A 17,317-nucleotide genomic window follows, 5' to 3' on the forward strand; every position below is an offset into this window, starting at 1 on the left:
ATCTGCAGGCTTAATAACAATATCATCGCGCTTTCTAAGGGATGAAATAGCATCGCGTTCTTCCTTAGTGATGTTACTGAAAGGGAACTTGTTATTAAATTTAATAGTATAAACCTCACGCCTGCAAACATTGATGTAATGGTCAAGAGTACTTTTGCGACCAGCTTGAGGTGTCCAATGTGATTTAACAGGGAGGGCGCCAAACAATCGTTGGTTATAGGTATTATTAACACGAGCTTCACCCTGGGTATCATAATCATCATTAGCAAAGTACTCTTTCAAGCGAAGACGACGGAAAAAACTTTCGACATCACGTTTAACATAGAACTCGTTGATATGAGATTTAATAGGGATGTATGTAAGCCCCCTGCTAAGAACATTTCGTTCTGAATCTGATATATTAAGGTCTTCTGGGATGGTGACGACAAGCCGTTTAGATGTGTTTTGAAGGGGCTGTCGGTCACTATGAGGTTGATAAAACTCACCTCGATCTTCATGATGTCGGGCTTTGGTAAGGGTATCCAGCTTTCCTTCCTTGCAAGCTAACAATTTGGTGTGTAATTCACGGTTGAGTTCATGGGCCGTTGTCTTAATGGTGTTAAGTTGTCCATGGCTACAGTTGTCCTTAAGTTGTGAACGTGACTTCATAAGTTGTTGATCAAAATAATCACGTTGTCGTAAGTGGTCCTTGATGGTAGTCCTTATGAGATGACGGGAACACTTATCGAGGTGTCTATCACAGGAACGTTGTAACTTTGTAGCGCGACCCAACAAACATGATTTGAACTTCAGTTGAAAACCAACTGGAATGACATGTTTCCGTAAACAATTACCTAAAAAGTGGATATGGCTGGTGCACCTGGTCTTCCCAAATGTGGCTTTACATACATACATACACACATACATACATACATACATACATACATACATACATACATACATTATAATCATACACAATCTAGTTAGTATCTAAATCGTGCTTTCTATGTTGTGCATACTCTGCCTGATCTGGTCACTTGTATTTAAGTTCCCTGATATCATTGCCATCATCATCATGTTCACCTTCAGTATTGCCATTATCAGTGTCACTCTCATCAGACTCACTGGTACTTCTTGAGTCAGTACATGTATCACTGTCCGTGTTCTCTATGACATTCAAAACTAAATCATCATCATCATCGTCGTCGTCGTCGTCGTCGTCGTCGTCATCATCGTCGTCGTCATCATCATCATCATCATCATCATCATCATCATCATCATCATCATCATCATCATCATATTTTAACAACATTCACGTACAGTGTGAGTGATAAGGTGAGATGGGTACACTCAACAAAATGCATCGTTTTATTAAACAATTTTCTTACAATATATGTATTTTGAATTTTGTATTTTTGCATGTAAAGTACTTGTAAAAATAAATGTTGAGTGCTCATCTCACTTTTACATCTCAAAACACACAAAACAAATTGACAATAATTGAATCTTCAATTTGGTCACAATACTACGGTTGGTAAAATGTGACCCTCCCCCAAACATTGTAATGTAAAATATGACCCACCCTCAAGAACAGGTTTGTAAATGTGACCAACCCGATTCCTCCGCCCTCCCTCCTTGTAAATACTGAAGGCTCCCTTGAGGCTTATTTATTCATTTTTGTGACAAAGTTCCCGGGCTCCCTGTGCAGAAAGAAGTGGTGTCTCAGACTGTAAAATTCCCATCTCTAAGTGCCAGCCATTCTTTCTTTCCCCCCAACCCTTCCTTTGGCTTCTATTCAGGATGAAGACCATGCCATTTTATTTGTTTACTGGCCACTTGCCAACTTCAGGTCAAGTCCCGGGGTCAAGTCAACATTTAAAAGCTGGTATTCAGTATAGAGCTTCGCATCAGCAAAAACTTAACCTAAACTCCAGTCACTTGAACTCCTCTTGTCCATTACAGCGTTGTCTTTTTTTGGTATAAACTTACAGTACCGTGTTGTCATGACACACGTACGTGTACGTCCGTACGTACGTAGGTAAGTAGGTATTCATGTACACTACTCAGGGGAGAGCTCAGGGGTAATTTTTGTCTGCTATTTTATACAATGCGCCCCATGTGGCTAGGTTGATAATTATAAATCAGTGCGCAGTAAAGGGTCGAATTGATTTAATTAGTTCATAATCCACCTGCTTAAATGAATTATTTATACAGAATCACTAATATTTGAGTATATGACACTTAATGGTGATCATGACGGGTCAATACAGTAAGGCCCATGTAGAACTATATTCTTATGGCGGAAGGAACACCCTATATATCTGTTGTGTGGTACGCTTGACACTTCAGAGTAGCTCACCCAGCCATGAAAGTAACACCGAAGACGCTGCTGTAAGGTAAAAGTAAATCACACTGTTTTACATTTAGGGCAATGGTTTGTGATTTGACGGAGCAGTACGAGCTCAAATATACATCTATAGACACGGATTTCCCCTATGTCCATTTCCAGCAAGAGGTTAATTTTGGGAATAGTGTCTGTGTACTGACTAGGGGCTGCACATAGGGATGCATTCAATAAACAATGCACCGTCCATCAATAGTACCATTTGCACAAGTTTTAGCTTTGTGTTAAAATTATAACGTTGTGAATTTGTGGTTAGACTTGTCAAGAACAGTGATACACCATACCCGTTGATAGTGTGTAACTGGACATCAAGCACAGGTGTAACACGTAACGTTACAAGTTTCCCCCTATGGATTTCCCACGCACAATAAACATCTAGTTGTCCATGAGCTGTCAAACCGTGAATTCATTAATTAGTGTGCATGTAAACAAGGGTCAATAGTGCAGTGATAAACCATAGACCCTCCATCAATGTGGATGGTCCATGGATAAACTGATAAAGCCGCGTCGGAGATTTCAAACACAAAGGGGTCGACTGACACGAAGAAGTGATACGGACTCAGATCGTACATGTATGCAAGTGCTTGTATTTTAATGTTCCTTGTTTAACAGGCTGATAGACTGGCTGATCCAATAGTTGATTTACTTGTTGATTGAATAATATAATACTTTAACGAATCTAATCAAATCTCGATGTACATTTTAAAACTGTGTAAAAGTAATACTGTAGATGCAGTAGTGGCAGTTTCTGTTTTGGACAATACACAGTGAAAATAAGATATAATAAGGAAAGAATATTGCAACAGAAATGCAATATTTGTACAGTGACGGTAGTTTGCTTTACGATTTTATCTTCGTTTCAACTACCTATGGCCATCAATGACTTCAGTGATGATAAATTTGATTACCATTTGTGTTATTTGGCATATGTCCAACTTTAATATGAGTTTGTACATGAATTCACCAAGCCAAGCCTCTGTTACACTGTTAATGTCACTACATGTACATCAGTACATGTATAACAGTTAGGGTTCACTGATTGAATGAACAACTATGTGTGCTGTTTACTTTAGTTAGAGACCATATTGGCATCCAGACTAGTTACAATCATAACATTTAAAGAGTTACTAAAAAAAGCTTGTAGAAAAAATTACATTTTATTTGATACCTCTGTATTAATAACCAGATTTAAAGTGAATGCCTCCTGTAAGGGAATCACTAATTATGCAAATAACTCATTGAACTAAAAAAATAATGGTAACAGGCTTCTTTTTTTTTTTTACAAGTGTGCTTTCTTAGGTTAATGTATGTACCAAATTACAAGGACAAGTGTATATTATTATGGTTGATATATGTCCCATATAATACAACATTTGAAGCTTGCATTTTTAAGATACAGTTTAGTTACCTAAAATCATTCATTATGCAAATTTTTCATTAAAACTGTAAGCTCTATCAACAAATTTTAAAGGACTTATCCGCTTTGTTATGGTCAGTGTTCAATCTAGGATACCAAAAAGGAGGGCCATTGTGGGCCCCTACCTGTGCAAAAAGAGGGCCATTTGAGAAAAAAGAGGGCCATCATTGTCCACCATGAAAGGGAAAAATCAGGATTCTCAAGATGATGAATATCACTAGTAATTAAATGTTCCACTATGGAAACATGAAAGTTTTACATTGAAAATAAATATTTAAAGCAGGGACACGCCAAAGCAAATTTCTTCAGACTTGTTTGACCAGGTGACACTGATAAGAAGATGGAAGTATATCATTATGGGGAAGAAGAAGAAAACTTGAAAGTCAGGTGAATATTTTTAATATTTTTATTTCAACTTTGACAGGTTGTGTAACCTGCGCATCTGCATTGACTGGGGCACGTTGAAAGTTTTTTTTTTAGTTGCAGTTCCAGAATTGCTTGATGGTGATCTTTATTTCCAGCATGGCGACTCATGGTTGAAGTCTTGAAATTTTTACATCCTTCACCAATGGTAAATGGATTTTTTTTGTTTGCTTCCTTGCAGATCCGGCAAAACGTTCCATTTTCCTCGAAATACAGCCAATGCCATATAGCCAACCATTTCTCCTGAAGAAGAAAACATTTGTTCAAACTCTTTATTATGTGTAAATGACTGTGAAACAAATAAAAGATATATTTTTGGTCAATGATATGTCATGTCCAAAAACGGAAAAAAATGGCACTAAAGCACAAAGCTAGTCTACAATCACTCACATGATGACCACAGTGACAGATATTATTATTAAAGACTAATGACAACCTGGTACAGACAACTAACCAAAATCCAGCATAAGTTTCAAAAGTATTTATCAACATTTTAATTCTCCACCTGATAAAGGTAGTGCAAAATTAAGTCACATCAAATTCATGACGGGACTAAAAAAAATATTCATAATTACATAGACTGTCGACAGTTGCTCGTGCCTTTTTTTCCTATGTTTTAGCTAAACTCCGATCCGGGCGCAACACTAGACTAATCGCAAACTGATATCAAGGGCCGAAGGCCCAAGTGATCGAGGGCCGAAGGCCCGAACGACTGTTGTCCCTTGCCGCATCTCCCTTGCTATTACTTATTCATGATGTGACGTCATTTAATGGGGCGTTTCTCTATATTGTAATGTTCAAACTACACATCAATAAAGTATAAGTGACTATCAGTACACCCAGTCGGTTCTAGTGTATTTATTTCACTCCCCGACGTTACATATATATCGTATGATTTGCATACAGTTCAATGTAAGGTCACTCAACATTCAACACACGTAAACTACAGCGGAAACTTGTCTTCGTTAATGCATTTTCATGGTCATAATCAAGTACTTTTTCCTTTCCTATCTTTCTTTGTTAAAGCTTGAAACCGCGTGTTTTTTTAACATTCGTAAATGACGTCGTTGATGAGCTCGACGCCCAATACATTGTCATGCTCACTCGTCTATTGCCTTTTGTTTAGCAGCTAGCTGTTACAGCATGTACAGTGGTACTGGTAGCGAGAGAGTGCTACGGAAGTCAACTTATTGTACCAATTCCGACCGACACTCCACTCAAGCAATAGATGTTTTGGACACCCTTTTTACCTTTCCTCGACTGCAGCTAGCATATTATATAGCAATAAAATTCATGTATAAAATGTGTGATAGTGAGGCGTAGATAATATTCAAATGTGCAAATGGTAGACGTTCTACCTGAAACAAAAACAGAAAAGTGCCTCCATATTTACCACGGCACGGAGATTGTGCTCCTATCCGACACGTCTTCAACTAGTGCCACCTCAGAGTACTGAGTCTATATATACCTAAAGCTATTGCACCCCATTATTTCAGATTCTGATTGAGGAGTCAATTTACGTAATCTTTATCACGATGCTATATGATATGACAGTTTGTTGTGTCTTTTCCTTGATGTTTTCTTTTTATGTGATTTTTGTTGTTGATGTCGGGGGGGGGGGGGGTGTGTGTGTGTGAAACTTTGGGTCAACCGAATAATGAAAAACAGAAAAAAAAATAGGGTGACCCCAATAAATTGAAGTACATCAGACAACTATTTATTAGCATTTCATGGTCATCTGATTTGTTAAATTTTACAGTTGAAGAAAGATCAGTACAGGCAATCACGAGTAAAAATAACCAATACCATACCGAACTTCAGACTCCTTTACTTAGTTGAAGTTTTTGCTACACTGTGAACATTTTATTGTTACATATTCAAACAATGCGAATCTCGTTGTATTCAGAATTGAATTTGAAACCATTTTCAAAAGAAATGCGATACTTACTGTATGATACAAAATCGAGACAATATAAACTTGTAGTTTATATACTTCCAGGTAGTTTGTATTTTACAAATACTGTGTTGTAAATTAGAACAATGCTTATAAATGGATAATCGTAGGGCAACTCTCCTTCTTTCGACGTATGACACACTTCCTACTTTATTGGCCATTGAAAATATCATTGAAATTTTATGATAGTCAACGCCACAATCGTACGAACAGAGGCTACAGACGTGACACTGACAGAAGTTCTATCTAGCAGCACTTCATAGCAATGGATCGCGTACACCAAGAGGCAAGGGTGGTTGTGTATATAAATGGATGTGAAATGATGGTAAAACCACAGACAAGTTGTCTGTGGTACAAAGTACTAACATGTTATAAACTGTGCAGTCAGAGTTTAGAACAGTACATCAGTCTGAACTTGCAGTCAGGATGAGTTTTAAAGATGTCAATTATCGTCACCGAAGATCAGAGAGAAGCGGTCGAGGCGTTGTTCACCCAATCTGATTGGGATTGGTCGTTGTGCAAGACACAGAAAATATATTTACTCAATGTGCTCATAACTCGGCTTCAAGCAAAGAAGACGGCTAGAATTTAATTGTAATCGTGAACATGTATATGGCACACTATCGTGATTTTCAGCTATTGACTATCGTGTTTACTTTGGAGATAAATGTAAGCATCATTAGGATTAGTTTGTTTGTGTGTCCTACATGTTGATTGACAGCTGCGTAAAGTTATCAACGGCAAAATCAGCGTAACTTTTCTGACCTCTGACTGAAAGTAATTTCGAGAAATGTACCTCAGATTTCCATTCTTATTGAAGACGAATGCAGTAATTACATACGCAGGGGTCGAAAAAATTTCGCTTGTCCACTGGGCAAGTAGAAAACAAAAAGTACTTGCCCAAATCAAAAAGTGCTTGCCCATTCCAAATAGTGGGGTATGTTTGTGTGGCTTACAAATGCACTGTTGTGATTGATTGGGCTTTCTTTTGTTTATTATCAAAAAAATGTCACTTTGAAAGTTTCTGTGGGTACTGAAAAGTTCTCTCCACAATAAACAGGTGTCCTAAATAATATTAATTTTCATGGTCTAATTAATATTGTTACTATAGCATAGCATACAATTTTTTGTTCACTTGTAAAAAGTAGTTGTTAAAATAATAATTTCAACACTTTCATAAGCAAGCTATCAATATAAAAATTAACATTTATTTCAACACTGATGTAAAATCTTTCTAAGTATTTCCTTTTCCACCATGTCAATATATTTTCTTTCCTTCCTCATCCACACCAACTATTTTTCTCCCAGTATGATTTGCTTATATTTTCCTAGTAGTATTTCCAAATAAAATGACTGTTGTAAAATTTGCAGTTGATTCAAACACCCAAAACCTGAAAAATCATGCTGTAATTTACTGTTCATGAACAATATTCAATGATTCACTGGTCATTCCAGGTATGTTTTCTTGATAGAGTAAACAAAGTACATCAAGTACAGCTGGTCCAGATTGTTTCGAAAAGTGATCAGTCAAGAAAGACATCTTCTCAATATTGCTACAATGTTATAATTTTCCAGACTTGTTGGCACCATGGTTATACAATGTATCCAAAATCCTATCAGACATGTGCAGTGTCTGATAAGTACAGCATGAACACAGGCAAAAAATATCCCTGATCAATAATCATAAGAAATTCTCCTTGCCCCTTGGGACAAGTACTTTTCAAAACAACTTACCCAAGCATTAAAATCACTTGCCCGGGGCAAGTAAAAGGCCATTATTTCGACCCCTGCATACGTCATATATTCACAATGACTTGGTCACATTAGTAGGTAGATATGTCAATGGTCTGAACATGTGCATAACTGCAGTTTAGCAGGAGCTATCGCTAAGTTGTTACCACTTCCCTATTGTTTAGCAAAATTACCACAAATAAAAGGGCCTTCGCAGTTTATATACAGGATTATAATAGCGCTATCATTGTATCAATGGGGATACTACTAGGACAATGGTGTTGCAGACGTTGTTAACTGTATCGAGAACGATCGGAGCGACTTCATAGCCAAGGCTTCATAGGCTATGGACTTGCCACTTCCTGTCAGTACACTAACGAAAACATCTTTCCCAGAGACATAGGCATCTATAATTCTTCTCTGAATGTCTTTCAAGTGTGACTATCCAAGTTTCTCCAATGCGTCTCGATATACATGTATTGACTTGCTTGGTGACTACACCATGTTCATTTTGATTGACAAGCTTTATGAACTATCACCTAAATGTCAAATAGTCTACAATAAAAATGTCCCTATTGTTATCGCATGAGGGTGCAGCAAGGGACAACAGTCGCTCGGGCCTTCTGCCCTCGATATCAGTATGCGATTATAGTAGTGTTGCGCCGGATCGGAGTTTAGATAAGACGTAGGAAAAAAAGCCGCGAGTGACTGTCGACGGTCTAATAATTACATTGCCACTATAAATAATTGGAAACAGATTGCAAATATTCTATTACAACTGAAACTAAACTGAAAATAAAAACACTACATTGTTTAATTCTACCAAGAAAGCCTCTTCATCGATTTACTACTCTGTGAGTTTATCTCTTAACTCTACGTTACATGCGGCAAAACATTTAAAAGGAAATATACCAATATTTAAAATGATCTGTCTCACAGGGAATTGGATATTTGCCGTAACATTTGTTTAGGAAAAGTTTTCAAAATGCAAACATCAACTTCTGATTTTCACCAGATTATCAAATACCTAAGCACAAAATTTCTTGTTGTCCATCTAAGCACAAAATTTCTTGTACTCTGGATGGACTAACTTTTTTTTACTGTGAATCGATTTGCGAGATAAAAGTGGGACAATGTCGAGTAAGCAATGTTTAAAATGCCATTGCCAACCTACTTTGGGATGACGAGTAGACATTGACCCAACTGTCTTCCCTCCCATTTCGTCCCGGCATGCTAATGCCTCGACTGTCGGGGCTGCATCGGCTGAAACTGTTTCACCTTCAGCTGGCTTTGGTACATGTAAAAAGTCAGAGAGCAACCGCTGGCGTTTCGCCATTGCGGCCCTCAACGCTAGTACTTACTGACTGTGAGCGTCCATTTTGAAAATGAAAAGCATGTGATTTGCATACACTGACCTGAGATGTAGACTAACCTCAGCCCTGATTACCCGACTACCTTTGCAGTTACATCGTTTATATGCATTTGTATAGATACATGTGAAGTTACAAAGAGGGATGGGTAATTAATTTTCGGTTGAGGTATATTACGACGAGTTTCGAAAAGCTTGTGACCTGTCAATGTTGTATACATATTGTGTATTCGGACTCCAAATTGTTGCACCTGAAAAGGCGCACAGACTTTAGAAATAGTGGCCAATCAGATTTTTTTAGCGCAAATTGTGCAATGGCGTGGCCGAGATCGAACACTGTTATGGTAAAGGTATGTACTGAATAATATTGAAAGTATGCATTCTTATGATATATTTTAATTACCGAAAATCATTAATCATGTAAATTAGTTATTAACACTGTAAGGTACATCAACAACTTTATAGGGCTTATAAAGTTTGTTATGTTTAATGTACAAATGTATGAAGTAAATTATATTGAAATTGAAGTATGCAGTCTTAAGATATAGCCTAATTACCTAAAATTATTAATTATGCAAATTATTCACTAAATCTTTCAACAACTTTTATAGAACATGTACGATGTAATTTTTAACATGTACTAAATTGTATTGAAATTGGAGTATGCAGCCTTAAGATATAGCCTAATTACCGAAACTCATTAATTATGCAAATTATTCGTTAACACTGTGTAAGGTACATCAACTAACTTTATATATAGGACATATGCAATTTGTTATGGTTAATGTATGTACTGAATTGTATTGAAATTTAAGTATGTAGTCGTAAGATATAGCCTAATTACCAAAAATAATTAATTATGCAAATTATTCAGTAATGCTGTAAGGTACATCAAGAAATTTTATAGAACAGATGTATGTTGTTATGTTTAAGGAATATACTAAATTATATTGAAATTGAAGTATGCAGTCTTAAGATATTGCTTAATTAGTTGATTTCATTGGTGTGCAAATTTCCCGAATTAACATGAACAGATCTTTTAAAAACTAATCAGGTCGAGCCATTACCCCAAACATTATGTACTAAATTTTATTATAAATGAGCCAGCGGCAGCAGTTTAGCACAACTGAACTGAGTTCAGTAGTGCTATAGGCATCACACAGCATGTGTATGTGTGTGTGTGTGTGTGTGTGTGTGTGAACGACTTAAAGGCATATGTCCCCTATATCCCCTAAGGGGATTATGGGTAATGTATGCATATGCGGGAAATTCAAAAACACCACACAAACTGCTATAAGGAGCACTGACTTTAAGGCCCTCATCTCTTCATCCCATTTTGTACTGAAAAAGTTTCGCATGGCTCTCATATTTCATATAGTTGTTTGTAAATATATAGTGATGCAACATGAGTAGAAATAACTGGCGTTAACTAAGTTTGGTAGTCAATATAGCAGGTTTACCATCAAACTGATGCAAAATTTGTTCCAAATTTGTCTAGTAAAAACCGTTGGCCCAGTTATCAATTATTTGAATTAGGCTTACAAGTTACACAAAGCATGATAAGACAGTGTGAATGGTGCAAATATACAATGTGCGAAATGCCAAATACCAAATGCAAACAATACAAATGAACAATAGGGTCTGTATGCATTCTATTAGCCTGATATTTTGCCTAAAATCAAGCTCACATGTGCCAACGGTATGTGAAAATGATACATTGTTACTAAAATAGAATGACATTACAATGTACAATGAAACCAAAATGTTTCTTTCTTCCTCAGTTTTATCTACATATGTTCTGGGTTGCTACATTCCTTAGTAAAATCACAACTTCATTTGTGTGCGTATGAGTTGCCCAGAAGTTCTATTAGCAACTAAAATACCCAAAGTATAAAAAAAAGAAAATTAATTCATAATATTTGGAAAACATTTGACGATTACGCAAGACTGGCCACATTATCGCTAGCAAAAGCCTTCGAACTAGTTTCATACGGACGTTGAAGGAAGCGCGAAGCGAAGTATGAGGTCAATGTGGCGTCTCATGATGCATGATGCAACAACACGACGTTTACGTAGAGTAGAACTAAATGTTTTCTAAACTTCAGTGGAAAGAAATTTTGACGATCACACACTGATTATTTTCAAATTCTTAAAACATCTGAGAAAACTGGAGAGAGGAAGCAAAATATGACACTGAGAGACAAGCTAGACGTACGGTACATGTACAGGAGGCGAGGCACACCATGTGGTGCAAACTGGACAATGATCGGGCGTGTCACGTATAAAAGGCATCAGATGTAATACATGTAGCTTATCAAATGTTCTTGGACTGCAGTCTTCCTTGTAACAAATATTGGAAATTGTCAGAAACCTGAGGATTTTACGACTGAATATGTTTCGATCAAGAACTCCCATACTTTCAGTCAAATTTTCTGATGGCCGGGAAGCAATACAGATCTAAATATAACAAAGTGGCAAAAGGTCAAGTAAAGCGAAACTAACAAGATAAAGTTACAATGAACAATTAGCTGACATCTATATTACATTTTAAGATACAAATGTATGTGATTAGTCCCCGCCAGACGAAGTCCGGGACGGGGACTTATGGATTGGGTTCCGTCTGTTCGTCCGTCCGTCCGTCCGTCCACAGCCGTTTCTTGGAGATGCCTGGACCGATTTTTTTCAAACTTGGTACAGGGGCAACATACAATGGCATACATATGCACGTCAATTTGTTTCATGATACGATCCAATATGGCCGCGTAGCAGCCATTTTGTTTGCAAATTTTCCCTGTCTAAAGCCATAACTCAGACATGCTTGAACAGATCTCATTCAAAGTTGGTATTAGGACAGTATTCTATGACATACATGTGCATATCCATTTTCATCGTGATACGATCCAATATGTTATTAGTCCAAGAGTGTGTGTATGTGTATATGTAAGTGAACCTAAAAGACAACGTTGATGTTCTTTACCGTTTCTTTTAAACGGTACAATGTAACAGTTTATGATCCAACCAATCCCCTCTTTAGAACATTAAGGTGTGGGATTGTGTTTTAGCCAGTTTAGAAAGTTTAGCGAGAAGTTTAGAAAGCTAAATTAAAAGTGTCTAAATCTAAATCTAAACTTTATAAATATCGTTCCAAACTTTAGAAGCCTTATCGCATCAAAATATCGTTCTAAACGTTATACATTACACGCTAATTATCGAGCTAATTATCTTCTAAATTTCTCGTTCTAAACTTTCTAAACTGTATAAACTATCTGCTAATTAGATGGACCGTCGGCTGGTTACAAAGGTTTTACAAGGATATATCTACTAATCAGCGCATCTAAATATGATTATCGTTTTAAACTTTATAAACTATCCGCTAATTAGACGGGCCAGGCCGTCCCTGGTTACATAAGTTTTACAAGGATATATCCGCTAATTAGCGCATCTAAAAATCTTTTTAAACTTTATAAACTGTCCATTAATTAGATGGACGATCAGCTGGTTACAAAAGTTTTGCAAGGATTTATCCGCTAATTATTGCGTCTAGATATAGTTCTAAACTTTATAAACTTTATAAACTATCCGCTAATTATCGTGTCTAAATATCGTTCGAAAGTTTATAAACTGTATAAGCTATCCGCGGATTAGACGGACCATCGACTGGTTCCAAAAGTTTTGCAAGGACATATCTGCTAATTAGCGCATCTAAATATCGTTCTAAACTTTATAAAATATCCACTAATAAGACAGACCGTCCTTTGAGGCTTAGGGAGCGATCAGTTTTTATGGCCGGGGGTGGGCCGGTAAATCAGAGGGGTGGGGGGGGGGGGGGCACCTCAATTTGGGACTCAAAGAAGGGGGGGGGGTTTCATCATTTTTACGAGGTGAATAAAGGGGGGGGGGTCACCTTGTTTTCAACTAAGGGACGACATCGAAATCAAACACATCGTAATTACGCGTCGTAACGAGTAAAGACGAGTAGCTACTAGTAGTTACGATGTACTACGCGAAACAGGAGATAATGAGTTGTTCAAGTTCATGAATAACTGACAATAGATAATCAGCTCACTTTTCTTTGTTTCCCGTAAAGACGTCTTTGAGCGTAGATACGCGTAATTTTTTATCGCTAACACACAATACATAGTGATTCTCACCTTCCGTGTTTCCAATGATGACATCGTCTTCTATCGTAGTTGATCGTAGTTTGTCATAATTTTCGATCGTCAAAGAAAACCACGTACTCCAGCCAGTAATGTGCTGATGAAACTAGTACTGTACATGTTTTTATGAGTGCAAGTTCATGGGCGATATTCATTAAAAAAACAAACAATAAGATACGCACGAAATCAAAGTTTCAATATTCAGTAAATCTTTTCACGAACATGACGGTATGTATTCGAAATTTATTGTGATGGACACATGGACGTAATATTGTAACGGTCCTGGGTTAAATCTTTGAGGAAGATTATCGTACAATTGTGTGACTCTCAAAGCATCAATCGCGGTTAGACTTTCTTTTTGTTTTTTGTACGGTCGACAAACTAACAGTACAACTTACAAGCTCACGTTTGGTGGCCATGGTAGGGCCAAGAAATGCTGTTGAATTTCCGGGTTGCGGAAGTGCAGTTTTGACTTTTATATCATCGAATAACGGGATTTGTTTTATATATTCTAAAACAACAACTAATTTTTTATGTTTCTCAGTACAGTAACATTCCTAAATGATGGGGTTGAGTTGAGAAATCGCAATGTTCGGCAACACGTGGCGTGATGCATGATGTCGGTATATAAACATAGAGACGCAAGTGATGAACGTATTCAGTTATTTGTAGCCCGAAATTTCGTTATATAAATGACGTTTTTCCTCAAAATTTTGAAGAAACAAAACGTTTTTAGGTGACTTCTAAATCAATCAAATCAAACTATATATTAATGTGAGACAAGCTTTAGTTTTTAATTTGTTTTTGTGGACAATGTTCGAATTCGACTGACGAATCCTGCGACTCGAATCTAACACGATCAATGCACCGTTCACCAGCCAGACGAAAATGGTCGACATGTTTGTTGACTAGCCGAGAAGTGCACAAGGAACTTGTGAGGCAGTCCGAATAAATAGATGTAAAATCCGACGTTTCGAATAAAAATTCTTCTTCTAGGTATTTTTAGGCAAGACATATTAGGTAAACATCTGAATATATCTGAAACACTTAGTTGACTAGCCGACTGTACGAATGCCATAAAGGCATCGAATGAATAACATTGAAATAAGTGAGCGTGAAACTGATTTGCACAGGGAAGAAAATCTTTTTGTTTCGTTATTTTTCGCGATGAAGACTACACGTAAATGGTCGTAGTTTGGGCTCATGAATAACGGACAATAGGTGTTTACTTTTTATTGTCTACAACCTAAAGTTCATGAATATGCGTTGAGACTTATGAATATTCACCGTAGTACATCGTAACTACTAGTAGCTACTCGTCTTTACTCGTTACGACGCGTAATTACGATGCTTTTGATTTCGATGTCGCCCCTAAACAAAATCATGAGCCATGCTCCTGTACTTCAATGTCCATACATTTAATATCATAACTAGGCCAAAGCCCCTAAGCTCGCACAGCTGGGTAGATTGTGACCGGCTGCCTCACAATGATATCATAGATAGCGCCCTTGGCGTGGAGATTGCACATCGTACATAGAACTTGCATGCGTACTAGTCATTGAGCCGCTATGCTGCCGCTTGTGGGTGCTGTGCAAGCTATTAAACAAAAATTGTATGTGCATAAAATAAACCATAAACAAATAGCTATAAATATACATTCAAATATAACATAAACTCTGTCTCTTGATACATCCAATACATATGGTACGGCGTCACAACGCTGCACCATGGCCACCTTTAAGCAACAGTTATTTGTTAGAAAATTTACTTCTCGCTATTGTACACCATAAGTTGCATTGTGTCATCTTGTGGTACAAAAACTTGCATGTGTAGCTGTACATGTACAACATAAGAAATGAAATACCTTAAGATTTACTGGCTCTAAAATCTGTTCCTCCATTGACCTGAACATGTTGAATTGTGTACAAACATAACCAATTTAGGACACTTTGAAATAATATGTGGCAAACACTGTGACTGCAAGTGCCTGACCCAGCTTGTGTCTAGATATTGGATATTCAATGTCCATGTATATAGTTAGTCTAGTTCCTATACATTTTTGTACATATAATGTATGATAACTACGATCATCTCAATTAGAAGTTCCAAATTGATTTATGGTTGAGATCATTAGTTCAATGTAGGGTAAAAACTAAATTCTTTTAGTGAGGGGTAGGGTGAGAGGAGGTCTTTTATAATGAAATCTGTTTTGTACCCCAATACAAACATTTCTAAAAATGTCAGATTGAAAAATGGGAAAACAATTTGTTATGCATGCATGGCCCTAAAATACATTATTGTGCCAATAAAAAAGCTATTTTTTCCTCACTACATACTGGCTTTGTATTCATAGCACGACATGATACTACATACTGATTTGAAATTGATTGTGCTGTCTGCAACAATTTTACCAATTTAGTTAGAAGGGGTGAGGAAGGGGTTCTGAGGCCTTACTAAAAGAATTGGCTTTTTTAGCTCCGCTGTCAGCGAAAGCTGAAAGCGTAGCTTTAGGTATAGGTGGGTATTGAGGTATAGAGAGTAGAGTGAATCATAGGTGTCCGTCAAACTTTTATATTTTTACTATCTACGCCGAAAGTGACAGTCGGAATTCTTCGATATTTGGTGTGCATGTTCCCTTGGGGGAGGCTATTCAGATTTGTTCATGCCAAGTTGATCTGTGCCATTTTCAATTTTTTATGATTTTTTTTCATAAAATGTCATTTTCATCAACTCCTTGAAAACCTCTTATTAGATTGCTTTGATATTTGGCGTGTTGATGCGCAGGGGGTAGCTTACTCAGATTTGTTAATTTCAAGTCAGCACATCCTCATTTTTATTTTTTATGATTTTTTTTTTGTAATTTGAAAAAAAAATGAATATGTTAATGAGCATAATGACCGACGCCATATTGGAAATCAGTCGACGAGACTTTAAGTAAACTGCCACATTTCAAAAGACACTATTGACGTCAAACAAGCAATGTAATATGTGCTATAGTCATAATTCTACGCATTGGTCGCCCAAATGACAAGCGTTTGTTCGAAACAGGGTTGTAAACTTCAAATCCAATTCTGCACCCTTCTACATAATCAGCCAGTCAGCAACATCCTCATTTGCATACTCTATCCTGATTCGACCAGAAGCTAAAGGTGACCTCATTCGACCGAGCGATTTTCCACAGCAAGTATCTTGAGTATCAACACAGGACGTTCTTGGTACTCACTAAAATCACACTTCAGACCCACTATAAAAGTGTGATGTTTTCAGATAACATGTAACTTGTGGTTAATTCTATATTGTCGTGCAATTTGGAATGACAGTGAACCAGAATTCAGACAACTTGCGTAAGGAAGGGCATGCCAGGCATGCGGTCGAAGTTTAAATATGGCCGACAGTTCACATGTAAAGTTAAACGACATGAACGTGTCTTGCCTTTCCAAAATGCAAATATTTGGCAAGTAAAAATAATTAAAATAATTACAACTTTAATTTGGCGTCAGACTTTGCATTATGTTTTGCGTATCTTTCCCCGTTTTACATGTAAATCCGAAAAGGTTCTCTCTCATCAGTGTCAGTGATCATACCGCGCGGGGTAGTCCTCGGGTGCACAAGTCTGTATTACTGACTTTACTCTAAACACCGGAGGGGGAGGGACAATTGTCAGAATCGAGTCCCGAATTCCTCCGTATGCAAGCAGGACTACGCGCGGGGCTGCTTTGAGTACGAGCGAAGTGAGGCATGTTGAGGTATTTTGTTGAGAATTATAAATATTGCGAAATGTCAAGTACAAGGTTTAAATACAATGGAATGATGAAAAAAATGACAGAGTCTGCTGACAGGCGCCAGTCACAAGAAACACTGTGAATTAAAATATCAGACGATG

General features: G+C 37.2%; 1 protein-coding gene across 7 annotated transcripts in view; it reads left to right on the top strand.

Moving 5' to 3' along the window:
* The first annotated feature begins 2,339 nt into the window (after nucleotides 1-2,339).
* Nucleotides 2,340-17,317, top strand: part of LOC144446976 (uncharacterized) — a 334,721-nt gene continuing 319,743 nt past the window's right edge. For all 7 annotated transcript variants that reach the window (XM_078136846.1, XM_078136848.1, XM_078136850.1 and 4 more), the window contains exon 1: nucleotides 2,340-2,375. The gene's annotated coding sequence lies outside the window, so the exon portion shown is untranslated. The remainder of the gene's footprint in view (nucleotides 2,376-17,317) is intronic.

The sequence above is a fragment of the Glandiceps talaboti genome, chromosome 15 (assembly GCF_964340395.1).
Source record: "Glandiceps talaboti chromosome 15, keGlaTala1.1, whole genome shotgun sequence".
In the NCBI taxonomy this organism is placed as follows: domain Eukaryota; kingdom Metazoa; phylum Hemichordata; class Enteropneusta; family Spengelidae; genus Glandiceps; species Glandiceps talaboti.